We start from the raw sequence: 18,220 nt of genomic DNA, 5'->3' as shown, positions 1-18,220 counted from the left end.
TTATTATTTTTGTCTTATTTTTACCTAAGACCTTTAAGTATTATTGCGAATATTTGATTTAACTGTTTAATTATTTAAAATATTAAACTTTAATCATATTCCATAACTCTTTTCATAAAGATCAAACAGAAATGAAACATACTAAATAATTAACGGATAATTATTTTATTATATATATAATAGAATTTTTTATCTTGTTTGAGTTATATTAATTATAGAATTATAGTTATATCATATTCATAGACTATCACATATGAGTAAAGCTGTGATACCATTCAATTATATGAAGTTTGAATTTCATTTTATTAATTACAAGAAGAATTTTTAAAATGAATATTGCAATATCAATAATTATTTTTATTACAAATATAAAAAATAAATAGTATTTATCTGAAATATCCTGTTTTTAATATATACTTGTTATAATTAAATCCAAAAAATGTCTCTAAGTATTGCGAGCCTTATTGACATTCGAAAAATTGATTTGAAATAAATATTTGTTATTTCTTAGAAAATCAAAACAATTCAAATTAATTTTTTATTTATTTATTCTTTTTTTCTAATCAAATATCTTTGTTTTCTTTCCAATTCTTACAAAAATTAAATTGATGTTATGTTAAATACATAGAAAAGACATAATAATAATAATTTTTTACTTAAATTCATTGAATATAACAAAAATTTAATATAATTTTTTTTTCACAGTAAATTATCTTTGTAGTTATACTTTTATAACTTAAATTCAAAATAAAATGGGACAATGAAACAATAGTACTTTTTTTCTTAACTTATTAGAATATAACAAAAATGTAATATGATTTTTTTTCTTTAAAGCAACGACCAATTTTTTTTTCCATCGTTTCTAATTAAATGTATAATTATGTTATAATTAATAATATTTTTTTGTTTACTTAGGTTAGAAATACATTTAATATTACTAGCACTCCTATCAGTCCAAAACTATTTTTTAGTTTTTTTATTATAACACAAAGAAATTTTCTGATCAAATAATTAATACATTCGAATTACTCATTACCAATTCATTCATATATATTTGATGTATATAATATATATCATAAAAATATATATATATATATCGTTCTGAAACATACATTCTCGTTATGAATTTGTAACATCAGAAATTTTAATTTATACAGTAATCAGATCTATCTTAATCTTTTTACATACAAATTGATTTTATTTTCAACGGAAATAAAAGAAATTGTTTTATATTTTTACAAATATTATATTTACAAAAATTATCAATAAAAATCATGGGAGAGCGAATAAAAACAAAATAATTACACTACCTCTATTTATTTGTTATTTTCTCTTATATATCATTTTTTTCTAATCTTCAATTTTTTTTCTTACTATATATTTCTTTTCTACTTCTTCTAGTGATGGTAGAAAGTATGAGTTTCTTTATCTTATAAAATCTAATATGGAGCTAATTTATTGTCATCTGTTAAGTTTTTCAAAAACATATATTAACACTTTGCCGTCCGCACGTCTCGTAAAAATTTATTCGCTTGGCGCCGGCAGCGCTAATTCGGATTATTTGGCTTGTCGCTGGCCGTTTTTGACATTATCGGGAAATTATAAATTATTAAGTTTTACTAATCTCATCGTTAGTTCTCATAAATTCTCAACCCTGTTCCCCTACTTTCATGAAATTTCGAAGATATACATACTTAAATAAATACAAAATTTGTTTGTTATATATATTTGTTTATTTGCATTTTCTTTGGTACTTAGTATTTTTCTTTCGTATGGTATGCAGCAAAACAGTCTCCAAGATGTAACGCAACTCCACAAGACTTGCACATTAAGTTTGTTATTCTTCTTTTTTTATTTTTGGAACATACGTGGCAGTTTCTTCGTTTTCGTTTATTCGTTTCGGAAATAAGTACTAGTTGGTGTTGCTTTATGTGACCAGAAAGTCTGTCAACCGGATCATAATGAGACTTACGCGATGTAATAGCAACCTCCAAGTTTTGCTCAGAAGCAGGTACATGGTATTTTATCCACGAATCAGACACTTTCAATAAAAAGTCGTGAAATCGGAGACTTTTGTGTTCTGTATTAAAATATTGATATGTATGAAATGCATTAAATAATGCACAATTAAAGAGGTACATGCAAACCTTTTTTGACCATTTTATAGTTTTTCTGTATATAGGGTAATAATTCAAATATTGGTCTGCCCGATCCCCTTTTTTCATATATTTGTTGTAGTCTAAAACACTTTCAGGTTTTTTTATTGTGTAATTGGTTTTCCTACATTTTGTTTGAGTGTTAGTTAAAGTGGCATTATGTATTGTAGAGATCATTCGTATCATTTTAGTTTGCGAAGCTCTCCATACCAGTGCGAGTACTTCACCTTTCCGTTGATGACAAGCTTCAAATACATTGACATTTACGCGCTTTAATTTTTCCGGAAATCCTCTATTTTGTCGTATCGTTCCACAAACTCGGATTTTTTTTTCAAGTAAATTCCCTGCAAGTTCTACACTATTATAATAATTATCCATGTAGAGGTGATGCCACTTTCCATAAGAAGGTGCTAATAATTCTATCATTGTTTTAGCTAAAGACTGTCCAACGTCGGAGTATATCTTGAATGAGGAAATATATCCCGTAATCGAATCACACAGCATCCGAATGAGTAAGCCATATTTCGTAATTTTCGACGGATTGTAAACTTTAAAATTTAACCGTCCACGCCACGGTATTATTCCTTCATCAATTGAGATGTTTTGACTTAAATTAAAATTTTCTTTAAACTTTTTGGAAAAATAATCAATTACGAATTGCACTTTGAAAAGCCGATTGACATTATCCGGTTTATTGTTGTTGTCGGAAAAATGTAAAAATGATAATATTTGTCTGAATCGGTTGCGGGACATCGTTTTGTGAAATATCGGTGTGTCTATCAACGGATTCGTTGACCAATAATCATCGATCCTTGATTTTTTTATAATACCCATAAGTATAGCAAGCCCAAACCATTTTCTAAGTTCGGATGCCGTAACGTCCACAAATTTGGCATTTTTTTTATTCAGTTTCCTTCTATTGCAATTTTGACTGTAGTACTTGTTGGTTTCATTGCTAATATATTCAAATAGATCGTTCCCAATATATAATTCTACGATATCCTCGACGCTCTGTGTATCTTTGGGAAATATGTTTGGACCCGGAGATCCTTCAAATTTATTATTGGTCCTCGGTAAATCAAAGTCTGACCACTGTGCACTGTCTTCTTCGTCTGATTCATCTGAATCAGTTGGCAATTGTAGCGTTTGCCGAATTCTTCTTGTAGGTATTTCTCTATCTTCCGACGATTCTGCTTCACTTTCATTTTTTTGATATCCATTGTCTTCTTCCCAATCGTCCGGAACATCAGACAAGACGTCCGCGCATTCATCGTAAATAATCGTATCGTTTCTTTCGTCTGCCATGATGAAAGGGTATAAGTATTTATAAAAACAAAAAACTTGTTGACGTATGTAACTTATTGTTACCTAAACAAAACACCAATAGAATGAAAAAGATACTAAAGTGTTAGCCGCTATTTTGCGCACGACACCACAGTGGTGTCACCGGCTGTTGACTGTTATTTTGCGCACGACACCACTGTGGTATCGCCGGACGACACAGTGTTAAAACGAGAAATACATCATACACAAATTCGTAAATCGTCTAACTGATCTAACCTCAATTCATCTGTTTTGTAGCAGAGCATTGAAGGTGCCAGGAAGAATAAACATACAGTTACCAGAGGGTATACCAATGCAGATTGACCAATCACATAACGATTCGCTGACCAATGAATGCGTTCAGCGAATATCGATGACGTAGCCAATCATCGAAGCATCTTCACTGGCCATCTTTACAATACCGTCATTTCTTGAATCTTCTATCGATGATTAATTTTTATACTTTTTTATTTAATTCATTTTTATACATGTTTTTAATTCTTTTTATTTATTTATTTTTTAATTATTTGTAATTTATATGATATAATTATTTTCATAGATAATATGAACAACAACCGTTAAATATTCTACTTAAAAATAATTGTTAAAATTTATCACAAATTACATCTTATGGTAGTTGGTTACTTGGAACGTTTATTTTTCTCCACATTTTACCAATTTTATTAATCTTTATGTTTGAAAACAATATTTTATTTTTAATACAAATAATTGATCTTGTTTCTAAGGATGCGATACAATTTAATGAAAACTAGTCTCAGTTCTGTTTATTTTTTGACAAAGTATAAAGAAGCTTCCTAATATCTCTCAGAAAATAAGGAATTTTTAATTCAATCATTTGTTATATAGATATATTTTTTTAGATCTTAACATAATCTCAGTTTGTCTACTTTCAATTGGTTCAATTTGTATTGGCTTATTTGTTTTAATAATTAATCTTCTCATAATTATTGTAAATTATTGACTTTATTTCAAACATAGCAAGTTTATAATCTAGAGAATTGAAATCAATTATAAATGTATGTATAAACTTTTGGAATCGCTCGTGGATAATATTTAGTTCTACTAAATTAAATTTAAGTAATTTAATTCAATATTTTTTCATTACAATGAAATTTATAAAACAGAAGAATAGTATTAAATTTATTTTTGGTATTGTCAGATTATCTTTTGTTTGATAATTCATAAAAAAATATTAACTTTAAATAAATACTGTTTTTAATTATAAAAATATTATTAAAGAATATAATTAATTATAAAAAGTTATAATTTTATATGCAGAGATATTTTGCATATTTTTCGTTACTTTTTGTATATTGGATTATTGGAATTGCAGGAGGCGCATATAATGCTATAAGATGAAATAGGAAAATTACTTAGACCACTTAACACTTTGTCGACCGCTAGCCTATTAATCGGCTTTTCGATGGCCAACGCTTATCGACCGATAGCCTATTAATCGGCTTTTAGTTATCAACGGGTTTCGTCCAGTGGGATTTACTGTTTTATTAGTAGCTGTATATTAACCTCTCCATATTCTTATGAATTATAATATTTTTATTTTTATCATTTACAATGGATAAAGATCGTCCAGATGAAGAGTTTTGCTTGGATACTTTGTCAGACCATAGTTGTTATTCAAAAAGTGACAATGATAGTGATAGCAGTGATTCTTCTATAAACATTCGGATGCTGCGCAAATTATTGCCACTGCAATCTAGCGATTCAGAAAGTGATAATGATGACATCACTGAAGTAAATATCGATACATGGTCAACAAATGACAAATCAATTATTTTGGAACCTTTCGAAGATAGCCCAGGTATAAAAATTCTACCAAAATATGAAGAAAGTGTAATGGATATTGTAAAGTTATTTATTGGAGATGACTTTTTGGAATATTTGGTTAAAGAATCGAATAGATATCACTATCAAATAATCAATAAATATAAAAATATCTCAAGGACGAAGAAATGGATGGATATTACGTTGTCAGAAATGAAAAAATTTTTAGGTCTAATTGTTCTAATGGGACAAGTAAAAAAAGACAGACTTCACGATTACTGGTCAACTGACCCAAGCATCGAAACTCCATTTTTTTCGAAAGTAATGAGCAGAACTAGATTTATGCAGATACTGCAGAACTGGCACTTTTGTAACAATGAAGATATACCCACAAATTCAAACAGACTTATGAAAGTTCAGACAGTTATAAATTATTTAAAGAATAGATTTATTGATGTATATAAACCTTGCCAACAATTATCATTAAATGAATATATTATTCCGTGGCGGGGAAGACTGTCATTCAGAATCAACAATCCCGCGAAAATTGTAAAGTACGGTATACTTGTGAGAGCAGTCTGCGAAGCTCACACAGGATACGTTTGTAATTTTGAAGTGTATGCTTGCCAAGGAATGAAACTGGAAAACACTATTCTAGAAGTTATTGATCCTTATAAAAATATTTGGCATCACATTTATCAGGACAATTATTACAATAGTGTCGATATGGCTGAAGTTCTCTTACAAAATAAAGTACGGGTATGTGGAATTATTCGGAAAAATAGTGGTCTTCCTCAATGTCTCCAAAAAATAACCTTTTCAAATGGTCAAGCTACATTTCGTAGAAAACACGATATTCTGTTACAAATATGGAATAACGGTAAACGAAATGTAAACGTGATATCGACGATACATTCGGCGCGAATAATGGAATCTAGAAGTGTAAATAGAAGATCAGTTCAACAGCCTGAGTCGATAATTGATTACAACAAGTATATGAAGGGGGTAGATCGCGCAGATCAATATCTGTCTTACTATTCTATTTTTAGAAAAACGAAGAAGTGGACCAAACGAGTAGTACTGTTTTTAATTAATTGTGCGCTTTTTAATGCATTTAAAACATACATAATATTGAATGGAAAGAAGTTAACATATAAGAAATTCTTACACAAGGCGGCAATTGCGTGGATATCCGATTTATCATTAACAGATTCTGAAAGTGACGAAACAGCAGATTCAACTAATAAATCAAATATTTCAGAGCCTACGAGAAGAGCACCAAGATCAGATCCTCCAGAAAGATTATCATGCATAAAGAAGCATAAACTTATAAGAATAGTGACAAGTGGTAAAAGCAAAATACCTCAAAAACAATGTAGAGTATGTGCATCGAAAAAGATAAGAAGTAGAACATGTTTCGTATGTAAATTTTGTAATATTCCATTACATAAGGGTGACTGTTACGAGCGATATCACACTCTAAAAAATTATTAAAAATTGAATTACTATTACCTTGAATATATTCTATGTATATTAGTTTATAAGGCCTTTTATTATATAAAATAAATGCAAAATAAAGTATAAATATCAATGAAATTACATTCCTTTGAAACAAAAGCAATAAGCATAACACAATGAATAGCGAAAATTTAGCCAGTACTGGGAGCAAATGCGAGCGTGATTAAGCCAGTTTTTACTTGAGTGGCAGCCTCAACTATATAACCAGTCGATAAAGTATTAAGAGTGAACTAAGTAAACTTATATAGCCATGTTTATACAGAATTGCAATTTTTTCAAGATAAACTTAAAAAAAAAAATCCTTACAATATAATTAAACAGGTACATATATAAACAAGAGGGAATCAGTTGTAAGTGATATTCTCTAACCACCACCTATGACCACCTACTGATTAGATTTCTTTCTTTATATATAATGATATGTTATTCTAGTGTTTACCTAACATATTCAGTCCTGTTTATGGTTTTTCATAGCTCTGATCGCTAGGAGTATCTGTGAGTTTCTCCTTTTTTTATTTTAATATTATCTCTTTACCAGTTACGTGCTCGATATCGATATCACAGCTCCACTCTATGGCTTCATTGCACATTAGTTTCCTCATTAGCCTGATATAGGACATGTTGATCCCCACTGTCAGTAAGATTATTTTATTGTAGGGAATCCAGCTGCTTAATGCACCGACGATGAAGCTTTTCAGTTTTATCTTGAAAGCTTGCTGCTGGAAATTGTTAGTTACCATTTCATATTCTTTTTTATTCAATTAACGAGCTGTCTCTAATGCGGCGTAGCGGTTCTCAAATGGGGATGTAATGTCGACCTTCTGTAATCTCTCGCTGAATGAAAACGAGATCATATTATCTTTTGCAAATCTTAATGACGTTTAATTAATTTTTATCATTGTTTTTATTGTTTGTTTAAAAGTATTAAAGGCCTTTATTATTCAATTTAGAACGGCATTGTACTGTTTTATGACAGCGACTAGATTAGATTTGTAATGGTGAGATCACGTGTAACAGTATTTCTCATTACATTTCCGGCATTTCTTGTTATTATTTTCAAGCGTCAAGTCTTATTTCAGCAGCAGACAGTCAAGATAGATGCGGTGAATGAAACACCGGTCTGCAAATCAGCAAAAGCTCCCATTTCGAACAAAGTGATTCAGTAGAGTTGCTGCTAACATGACCTCGTATATCTTTCTCTGGTCCGATTTAGCAAGTAGTTGATTACGATAATATCTGTGGATCGTGTTTTGGAGAGAAGCCTGGATTGAGGGGTTTGTTGTTGAGGCTTTGATGACGTTGACTAGTGGACATTCATCCTACAAGATAATTTTTTAGTCACATTACTTAGGCGGGTCTATTTGTTAATGATTTCTATGAACTCGTTCGAAAGTTCCACCTTCATGCTACCATGCAACATCTGTTACACTTATATTATAATTTAACTTTCATATTATAATTACACTTTTGAGGAGTATGATAATCAAAAGTGGGCTTAGACTGCTGGATAGCCGTGAGAGCTATGAGATAATCTGTTAGGACGTTGATTGATAGCACATTTATTCCTCATTTAGTGATTGAGACATATTTTCGCTTTTGCCGAAGATTGAGCCATATTTTACCGGTTGCTTTGATCTGCTTGTCCAGTATCATTAATGACTTCCTTCAGACTATTCCATTCTTCAGGTGGAATGAGATGCATGATAGAATAAATGTACAAATCACATCACATGGTATGTGGTTTTTTTGCTCACATGGTACAAATAATCGACTTGGTTTATATTGTTGTTCATTATATCTAGTTCTTATATCGCCGATTACGTTATGTGAAACTCAATAGATGCTCTGAAACGGCTATATGGCTAATAGCTGCTTTATTAGTAATTTCGATGATTTTTGAATATTAAAGGTTATTAGGAGAGCTATGTAGTTGCGTTTATTAATGTGAAGTAAATTTCCGTATATTGAATAAAAGACCTACTTTGTGTTGAATACAAGTTGGCTACTTCTTCCGTGCGGTCGAAGAACTACTGAAGTCTTTCATCCGTAGATTCACGTGGTCTGTCACGTACCTGTAACGCATTTGGGTAGGTTATAGATCACAGTACGGGCTTCATGGATAGATTAAATATAAATTCTAAGTGGGTAGTCTTATGTTATTCATTACGGCATTAATTTTAATGATCTGTCTGATTCTACTATTGCTTCTTACCGGTTTAAAGGCGTTGTATTGTGATAATTCTCGAGTCATTTAGTCCTGTCCAGTTTAACATATTTTCAGTTCAAAATATTGTCTGATGTGACATTGACTCAAAGGCATTAGACAAATCCAGTAATGTTATCGCGCATTTTTTCCTCTCCTGACGTACATTTGCGATCACCAACTGGAGCATAATGTTGTGTTCAATGCACCCATCGTCATCCATGAAACCATTTTTTGATGCAATTTACTTGAAGGCTTATTTATTCATTGATCACTATCCATGATCGATATTCAAATATCGATTATATTCGAAAATTCGATTATATTCGATTCTTTCGAAATTGTTTTTATACATAGTTTCTTTATCACAATAAATATCATGAGAGAACGAAGAAGGAGAAAACAGATACATCATATCTATTTATCTCTATTATTTTATCATATTTTTTTCTCACCTTCAATTTCTTCTTTTCTTGTATGATGCCATTTCTCTTCTATCTTTGCTAATAATTGCAGTAGCAATAAGTAGCATGTGTTTCCTTATCTCAAGGAATTTAACATGGCGGAGTTAATTTATTGTCACCTGTCAAGTTTTTCGAAAACACCTGCTAAAACAAAAAGGAATATACATTATGTACAAATTCGCATGTCATCGAATTGATCTAACGTTTTTCTTAATCTATTCTTTCTTGAAGAGGAGCACTAATGGTATCAGGAAGAGTAGATATGACCAAATGTGCACAATGATTTGCCGACCAATCATACAATGATTTGTCGACCAATCACACAACGATTTGCCGACCAATCACATAACGATTTATCGACCAATGAGTGTGCCCGGTAGAGCCTATCAACACAAATTGATCAATCACGTGTCGGTAAAGCGTTTTTACTGGCCATCTTTACAATACCGCCTTTTTTAAAATCTTCTATCGATCAATATTTATACTTTTTTATTTAATTAATTCATTTTTATGTACATTTCTAGTTCTTTTTATTCACTTATTTTTATATTTTTAGTTACAAGACAAAGTCTACCGTATTAAAAATTATTACTACCGTCTACGAAATTAAAACTAGAGTCGGAATCTGTATTTCTATTTTTTATCATAATCATATATGTATGTTATCTATTTTTGTTCTTTTTTCTTTCTTCTACACTGATTACACGATATGAAGAAATAATTATATTTTATAACGCGAAATAGCTGACAAATTAAGATCGATCAAGAGATTTCAATGGAAGACATAAGTTTGATGATCACAAAATCTATTTTCTTCATCCTTTTTATTAATGTTTAAAATCTGGATTTCATTATATATAATAATTCTTAATCTCTCCAATTTTCTACTTTGATAATTTAGAAAACTTCTTGAAATTTTGTTTCCAAAACGTTGGTCAGGAATTTCTTGGAAAAATTCTTTTATAATGTGCGATTGTTATTATTATTTTATATTTTGAGTTCTAACACACACAATTACATGATTAAAATTAGGCGGTAAATGATTAAAAATTGCGTAAAAAAATTACACACAATTGCCTAAATTATCATTTGTGTATTAACTGCATATAAAAAAATTTTTACAATTTTTCTAAATTGTTTTGGTTTTTCGAAAAATAAGTAATCCTTATAATTTTCTTTATACTAAAATAATTTAGGAGGTCTGTCTATGTTTTTATATGATTTAGGATGGGCTGAATCCGGTGATACTGCAATACCGGCTCAACCCTCGGCAGAGGCAGAGCAAGCTCCGGCCTTCCGCCAAATTTCAAAAATCTAGCTAATATTCTGGCTGCTCCATGAGCAGCGTATCAGATATTAAGCTGATAAGAACAGATACTACACTTTGATCTTAGCCATAGGCCGAGAAGCGATAAAGCCAAATGGTTAGAATCGTTCAAATAAGCATTTCTATATCGAAAAATGGATTCGAGTATAGAACGACACGTTGTGGTCGTCGCTTGAATTATTTGTTTCTTCAAAAGACGCTCGTATGCCGATGGTAGTACGATCGATCAATAATACGGTTGACAATACGATTGCTAAAACGATGAGAATAATAATTAATGGAGAATAATAATTAAATAGTAATTAATAAAATATTTAAATAGAATGTATTTATTCGATAACCTGTTACGATAATTTTGCTATCATGTTTCACAATGAAAAGATTAAAGAAAATTTTAGTATATATATATATATATATATATATATATATATATATATATATATATATATAAATTACTTCATTCATATATCTGTTTTGCAATTTTATACAATTTTATTACAACTCGTAGATTTTTTATTTAAGAAGTATAATATACAAGATAATTGTAAACATGTTCATTGTCCCATTGTTAATATATTCGTATCCTTTTACAATAAGTATATTGAAAATCATATAAAATACAATTAAATTTGAAGGTTTTGTTGTTAATAAATTTTATTTTATTAACAATAATTTTAAGTAACATCAATTTTTCTTTATGTTAACTTAATCACAAAAGCTCTTGCTCGTACTTCGTTCAAATTAGAACACTTACGTTTTTGTTTATGATCACGCTTCTAAAAAAACTTGATATAAAATTATATAATTACTAATAAAGGAATATATAAAATTTTCAATTTAATAGACTAGTGAAGTAATTTCTATCAAGTTAATGGTCATATCATGTTATTACACCAGTTCTCATCCGAATACCTATCATCCGAATACCATAGGTATAAAATAAATTTTTTAGAAATTTTTTCTACACTCAAATACAACTATTATTATATATTAATATAAACCAGTACAACATTCAGTGAATATTGAGCGAAAATCAAAGACTGAATGGCATGTAAAAAAAAAAAATAAATATTTTTTTATATAAGGCCAAAAAACTAGATCAATTAGGCAGGAATTACATTGAAATACAAAACTGTTATTTTAGTATAATTATTTGTAGTACTTGTTTACACAGATTTTTGTATTTTAGTATGTTGACAAATAAAGGCTATTTATTTATAAAAAAAAAAAAAAAAAAAAAAAAGAAAAAAAAAATAAGTTCTCGTTCGGTCACTGAAGTTAAGCAATGTAGGGCACGGTTAGTACCTGGATGAGTAATCGCTTAGAAACATCATGTACCGTTAGAATTTTTTTTGTCTTTTGTAGTTCTTATCTGTAACTATTGTTTTTGTTCTTATAGATTTCAATTCTTTTCTTTTTTTTTTTTTTTTTATAAAAATGGTTTTTTTTTCTAGCTATTACAATTATCGAATTACATGTTATAAAATATTATAAAGTTTACTTTTCTTTATTTTTATTTGTAAATCTTACTAGCTAAAGAACACTCTTAGACCAACTTAATTGCTGAATGATAATATCTTCGTTAGAACTGATATATTTGAAGATTTTACTCTGACATCAAACTATTGGCTTATCAATGTATCATAGTGACAAAAGAAGAAGGAACAAAAGAGTGACAAAGATATGACAACGGAAGAAAAAAAAAGAAAAATGAAATTTAGATAAACATAGTAAATGAATAAATGAGCATTAAATAAATAAGACATAATAAATAAATATATAAGCAATAGGTGAATAAATATATTATTAGAATAGATAGATAAATAAATAAATATGTACACATTAATGGATGAATAAACACATTATTTGCTACTTTTTATATTTGACAACTTTTCAGCATCGTCATTTATGGTTTATTCCGATTAGTCAACAATTTTCATCCAATAGGAGATCTTTGTGTGATGATTACCGCTCTCTCTTCTGATTACCGCTTCAATAGAGCGACCGTTAGCCCGTCACCATGAAGGACATTAGAAATAAGTAATTTATTGTCTATTATTGAATTAGAAATGGTATTTATATTTCCTTCACACATATATATATATATACAGGATGTCTCGTTTATCTCGAAAAATTGGAATATCTCGTGAGGAATTGGATTTATCAAAGAATTTTTTTTACGAATTTATTTCGTATGATAAGATACATTGTATGGTGACATTTTTTGCAAGACGAATGGTAGAGAAATTTTCAAAAACAAATTCATTTTTTTTTTAAATGAAACTGTATATTTCTGCTTTATTAGTAAGTTGTAGTTCGATAATATTTGTTCAGATGAATTCGATTAGCCATATGAGGTCATTTATTATTATAAAATTTTATAATTGAAATTATAAATTTGTGAGTTTTTAAGGAATATATAAATTTATATCGCTGGTTACCGGCTGTATTTAATTTTTGTATTTAAAAAATAAATATTTAATATTATATAGATATATTTATTTTAAATAAAAGATATTACATTGGACAATATTTTGTTTATAATGTACACTAAAAAAATTTTGTATGGAATAATGTATTAAGAAGTGCATATTAAATAAATAAATATTTTTATTTGTCGTATAATATCTTTTCAGCTACTTAAACATATCTTTATAGAGGTTATTAATGCATTGCACATATTTATTTATTTCAGTGTACAAATATAATATATATATATATATATATATATATATATATATATATAATATTGCTATAGATAGGTTTTTACGAGACAATGGAAGAAAATTTTTCATCCTGATAATTTCTTATTGTTCAGCGATGAACTTAGAAATTACGTAGGTAATTAAATATTTTAATAAGTCATTTTGAAATTGCCATTAAAAGTTATAGTTATCTACAACAAAATATGTTTATAATTGATTTCATTCATTTAAGTCACAAATTTGTTATGTTAGAAATAAAGGAATACTTGTTAGTATGTTAAGAAGTTTTATTATTAAAATAGATCGGCCAGTAACAATTGAAGAAATTTATATAAAATTTTTGAAATAGAAAGTAACAGTAAAAATATTTTTAATTCGAAATTTAAATATTTTTTTACTCGACATTAAAATTTCAAACCGCAATTTATCAAAATTATTCGCTCAATAATCATGAAAATCTATACGAATTAACATTTTGAGTTCCAACTTAAATTACATATTTATATAAAAATTTTCTTTTTTTTGTAGATTGTAAGAATTTAAGTGGCAAGTTAAATGTCAAATATAATCGAGACCTATCTAGAGATTATCTATTTAATAAAAATAATAATTGCTCCGATTTTATTTTACTGAACAAGAGAAAGATGTAGATAATGTTGAATTTATAAATTCAATATGTAATGAATTGGTAATTGTTATTAAATAAATATTTTAAATATTTTATGTATATCATTGTATTACATATGATACAATTTTAAATTACTTAACAATAAATTCACATTTGATTTGATTTTTATTATAAATGCTTAAGAAAATAATTTCGTAGAAAAATTTGATTTATAAAAAGGTGAATTTGATATGCAAAAAGTTGGATTTGTAGTGTAAAATCTCTATTGGTAGAAGAGATCGGAGTTGAGGGGAGAAGCAATAAGAAATAATTTCGATGAGAGTTGTATTGATAACTAGTTCCGTAGTACAAAATGATATATTATAAACAAATAAAAATATATTTTGGATAATAATTACAATGTTTAGTATACAGGAAAAACGAGATGAAAATTGATTGAGCTTTTTGAGTGGGACAGAACTTTTACAATTTTTTTTAGAATTATATTTTTTTATTCATTATTTAATAAATTCGATAATAAAAGTGATACTTTTAAGACTAAAAATGAATTAGATTTTATGATTGTAATTGACTGTAACCAAAATTGATCAATAATTAAAAAATTAGAAGATTTTAAAATAGATCGAGTTAATCAACTATTTATAATGGACTGATTGGTAAGAACAAAATATTGAGATTTTCTTTGACTCCTTATAGTCAAAATAGGATTGTTTAGTTACAAGAACATCGATTTTTTGTTTCGGTGGATTACCCAATCGTGTAGTGCAGATGGTGATGAGAATTTTCCTTGGAAGAGGCTTTCATGCCTGCCTTATCTGGATCAACTGGACTTCTATTCGAAGTAGTTCAGCTCTGGTTTGAATTGATTTGCTAATGGTAATGTTAGTAATTAATGCAAATAATTATTTATATTTGATTAATTGAAAGATCTAGCTACGCTCATCTTGTATTCGATCTCTATTGGGTCGCGATTATTGTGCAATTAATTAAAATTGATCTTTCTCAAACTAGGAAAAGAAGAAGTGCCGTATATAGGTTTATATAGGTTTATATAGGTTTTGCATGAAAATTCTCGAATTTTTCAATATTTCAAAGTTTCTTGATTTTCAGTGACGTATATTTCTACTTGAACATCAGGATATTAATGACAAGCTTAGTCCACGCCAATTGCATTTTTTTAGAAACTGTGCCGAAACGAAAAAAGTTAAGCCGATTGTTCTTATATTTTATTATATGTTCTAGCAAAAATTGAGATCAGAAATGTTATCCAGATTTAGATGAAAAATGATATAGATATTTTAATAAGTTAACTTTTAAATAATTACTTTTTTTTTAAGTATATGCGCATTGCGCATTGTTGCAGAACTTATTTTCACAAGTATATGACATTTGATAGATCGTATTATCGACGAACTTAAGTTCTTTTTACTAATTGTTATAGCAATCTCTTTGCTTATTCTTAAGCAAATGTCCTAGACCGTGGTTGGAGAAAGACTGGCAAAAGTTGCGGTCAATAGAACCTTCTGCGCATGTTCAGAAAAATTAGCAGTAGAAGGTATATTTCCCCTCATCTAATTGTTGAGAATAACCATCTGTTTTTATACATGTAGACAACTTAGTCACATTAGAAAGTGTTGGATATTACAAAAATAAAGGAATGAAACATTTTTACATTACGTTTTATTGATTAAATTATTATGTTTATATTTTTACGTTACTCTTTTACATAACGCGATATTTGCTATACCTAATAGATGGCAGTTAGCATTTATAATAATATAATAGTGGAGAGTACATTGATTACTTCGTTGCTGAAAATGTGTTATTTCACAATGACTACGAGAGGTGTAAACTTCTTTGAACAGCACTTCCTCCTTTCTAATCGACTTGTTCAATTAGTATTAGGTTTACGTCCTTATCAAAATTGGAACGGCCAATTGATTACACTTTGTATAATAACTATTTTTCTATTTCCTGGAATTTTCTATCAGGTAAGTGTTTTTCTTAAATGTATAAACGATTAATACTTTTATTATTATCGTTATTATATTTAATTTAATAAATAAATCGTTATTATATTTAATTTAATAAATAAATCGTTATTATATTTAATTTAATAAATAATTAAATATGTTTACTGAAATCATTTGGAATAAACATTTATCATGTATATTTAAAAAATTATTAATGTATTATTATATGTGATTCGTAAGTATTCTTTGATTGCAGTTGTATCAGCTTTTTAAATCAAACTTAACATTGCAAATGATAAAAGAGCTGCAGAAAATAATACCGTCTATTATAATGTTCATAGCTTATAGCATCTCTTGCTTTAGTTTCAAAACAGTTTGTATTATTTTCTTTTTGAATTTGCTTTGATTTTATTCGACGAAGATACATTTAGAAATGGAAAGAGAATATATTATTTTCTAGATTCAGTTAATTATCACTCATTTTAAATTGGATTGCGAGGAGTTGTTCGATGAGGAGGAATTAAATATTATGAAAGAATATACGAGAGAAACAAAATTATATGCGTATAGTGTCATAGGTAAGCATGAAAATATTTATGCGAACAGTTCTAAACATGATATCGCAATGGTACGTCTCCATGTATTTTGTTACAGTTTTTTTCAATCTTTATGGTATATTAATAATATTTTCATCCATTTTTAATGTTTTTCTCTATCTTTTTGATATATTGGAAGATAATCAATTAACGTTAATCAACCCCGTAAATAACGTTTCAAACGCAAGTGCGCTTTTTTTTAGTTTGCTTATTTATCAAATAATAAGCAGTTTTATCTTCCTAATAATAGGAAGTGTGTTTTATTCAACATATTTGGTATTTATACAACACGCATGCTGTCAATTTAGCATTATAATGTACGTTTTTAATTAAAAAAAGGATATGTTTTATAACTCAAGTACTATCACGCATCTGAGCGCCATGTTACAAATCTATTTATTATAGTTTGAAAATACGGCAACCATTTAAAAAGAATCAAAAATGTACGGAAAATATTTGGAATAAATCACCTCGGGAAGAATGGGATTGGATAGTCGACATTATAAAGCGCTATAGAAAGGTGTCGGAGTTAGTACGAAATAATTTTTTCGATTCTCGCATATGCAGGTAATATAGATCTATAGATTAATATAATTCATAATTTATATTTTTTTCAAGGTATATCGACTTGATAAATCGTGTTTCAAAGATAAATTATTTAATTGCAATTTTCTTTGCGATGATTCTCATAGCTTTTGATTTCATTTTTGTAAGTAATACCATTTATCATTAATTAAAATTATGATAAAAAGTCCGATTATTCAGTTTTTTTATAATTAAAAAAGAAATATTATATACTTTATATTTGTTTGAGGAAAAATGTTAATATTACTATTTGCTTACTACAATAACATATTGTTTGTACGCGTATAATACATTTATTGTGTTCAATGTATATTTATAAACTTGGCACCATTGAAAAATATTTATCTATCACATGACTTATTTTCAGTTGTTTCAATTATATAGGGAATCACTAAATGTGATCGAAATATTGGAAAGCAGCTTTTACATTATTGCTTCTGTATTTACTACATATATTAATTTTTACATTGGACAAAAGTTATTGAATTATAATGATGCAGCTTTTGACGAATTGTAAGATGTTACGAAGTTTCGTCACGTTAACAATCAATATACAAAATTTTATGAACTTATAAAGCAAAAATAAGTTTTATTAATAAAACGAATAATAATGAAAGATTATTCTTATTTCTGAAATTATTCATCATATATCAGAAATTAATTATTTCATATGAAAATCAAAATATATCTTTTTGCAGGTGTAATATTCCATTTTATATGCTTTCAATAAATACTCAAAAATTGCTGTTATTTATGATAGTCAGAAGCGGGAAACCGTGCATGCTTTCAATTGGAGATATGTTCGTGTCGTCACATGAAGTTTTCATTGGGGTAAGTAACAATAAATTATTTATGTTTAATACATTATGTTAATGACAAATTTGATCACTTAGTTAATGCGGAAAGCATTTTCTTTCGCTATGGTATACTATAATGTAT

The 18,220-nt window shown here is 28.1% G+C and overlaps 1 non-coding gene across 1 annotated transcript; it reads right to left on the bottom strand.

The window, feature by feature from the left end:
• Positions 1-10,689: 10,689 nt before the first annotated feature.
• On the bottom strand, positions 10,690-10,880 carry LOC118448633 (U2 spliceosomal RNA). Its single transcript, XR_004840200.2, has one exon. It is a non-coding gene; the product is annotated as a U2 spliceosomal RNA (small nuclear RNA).
• Between the last annotated feature and the right edge of the window lie 7,340 nt (positions 10,881-18,220).

Source organism: Vespa mandarinia, chromosome 13, assembly GCF_050613455.1.
Source record: "Vespa mandarinia isolate Hongniang chromosome 13, ASM5061345v1, whole genome shotgun sequence".
Lineage (NCBI taxonomy): Eukaryota > Metazoa > Arthropoda > Insecta > Hymenoptera > Vespidae > Vespa > Vespa mandarinia.
The sequence above is the reverse complement of the archived record's forward strand: the minus strand, read 5'-3'. Positions and strand labels throughout refer to the sequence as shown.